Below are 2,025 nucleotides of genomic sequence, written 5' to 3' on the forward strand. Positions count from 1 at the left end.
AAGACATCGGATGCACTCAAGATCAAGGTTGTATGTGGGTCGTCAAACTCTGCCTAATCTGGTTCTTCCTTACAGGTCCTGGTCTCAAGGCAGCCACCCCTCCCCGCCACACGCCGCTAAAGTATACTTGGTGGGTCACCCAAACCATAGATGGAAAAAAGCTTGCTGAAAACTATACGATTAGAATCCCCATGCTCACCTTTGACCTCTGTGATCTGTTTAGTAAATCATGGAATCACCCATCTGATAGGCTCCAAGAGGGAGGCTATAAGAGGGGAGGCCATGCCGGGGTAAAAGGCTAAGGATGTGGTTCCCAGTCTTTAGAACAGGGGCTCCAGGACTCCCAGTTTTACATTTGCCCCTCAAGTGCCAACCCAGATGCTTGTGGAAACCATGATGACTATTACTGTTACTCCTGGGGCTGTGAACAGATAGCCCCTTGGAAAAATACAGACCCCTTCCTGCAAATGACCCGAATCCAGACTGACTGCCGTGTTGGGGCTTGTAACAAAGTACTCCTCCAGCCCCAGCGCCCTGCGGACACCAACTGGAGAGGAGGGAAAACCTGGGGTCTCAGACTATATGTAACTGGATATGACCCTGGGATGCTCTTCACCATTCAAAATAAAATGGGCCAAAGCCTTCCCCCTCTATGGCCAATAGGGCCCCCAGATACCTTTGTTTTGCCTCCTCTATCCCTGGAAAAACCATCGCCCCAAAGTCCACAGTTAACCACTGAGAGAGGATTAACCTACACAGTTAACCTACCTCTGGATCCAAGCCTACATCAATTTTCAGGACCCTAGAATTTATGTTTCAATATTTAAATTGAACCTCACCAAACATGACCCAGGATTGTTGGTTATGCCTAAATCCTGAACCCCCTTATTACATAGGAGTCATGGCCAATGCCACTGTTGGCTGTGATGGGACCACTGTCCAAAATAAAACTGATATTTCAGATAATTCCCCATGCTGGTGCGGACAAAAACCAATCCTCACCCTGGGGGATCTCCCAGGACAAGGTTTATGTGTAAAGTCACAGGCTTATAATTTAGCTTCCTCCCCCTGCAAAGGTAATTGTGTTACCGTTCTGAGTGTAGTCAACATCTCCTACTCGCCCAGTTTGCATTTAGAAGCCCCTGCTGGTGCCTGGTTTGCCTGCACTAATGGTATTACCCCTTGTATCTTTCATCACTTTATGACCACTGGACGTCCTGAGCTTTGTATCCTTAGCCATATCTTTCCACAACTGTACTATTACTCTGGGGAAGGAGGAAGATTACATCTGGGCCTGCCCTCTTCAATAAGAAGTAAGAGGGCCACGCCTGTGTTAATGCCAGTACTGCTGGGAATAGGGATGGCTGGATCTACGGCCTTGGGAACCTCTGCCCTGATTTTAGCTGACAAAAACTCTAAAGATTTAAGTACTCAGATAGATGCGGATCTGGCCACACTTGAGAGCTCTGTTAATAAATTAGAAGAGTCCTCAGGCTCACTGGCTGAAATGGTTCTCCAGAACGGGCGAGGCCTAGACCTCCTATTCCTCAAACAAGGAGGACTTTGTGTAGCACTCAGGGAAACCTGTTGTTTCTATACCAATCATTCGTGGGTTACCAAAAACAGCCTGAGCCAGTTGAGAAAGCGCCTACAGGATAGAGACGATCAACGGAAATCCCAGTCTAACTGGTATGAAGGATTGTTCTCTATGTCCCCGTGGTTGACTACTCTACTGACCGCCTTGGCTGGGCCCCTGATACTTTTATTGTTAACCCTAACTGTAGGACCCTGTGTCATCAACTGTCTAGTTCGTTGTGTACAGGACCGAGTGCAAGCTGTCAAACTAATGGTATTGCGTTCCCAATAAAATGTGTTAGCTGAGGTGGAAGGAGAAACTGAGGAAACAAGGATTTGATTCCCCCAGAAAACCAGTGGGGAATGTGGTGAACACATAAAACAAATGAAAATTGCTGGGCTACTGGGTGGAGGAAAAAAATGTCAGTTTGACCCAAGAAAGAGAAACTG

The sequence above is a fragment of the Chinchilla lanigera genome, unplaced genomic scaffold, assembly GCF_000276665.1.
Source record: "Chinchilla lanigera isolate Chin_1 unplaced genomic scaffold, ChiLan1.0 scaffold00042, whole genome shotgun sequence".
Lineage (NCBI taxonomy): Eukaryota > Metazoa > Chordata > Mammalia > Rodentia > Chinchillidae > Chinchilla > Chinchilla lanigera.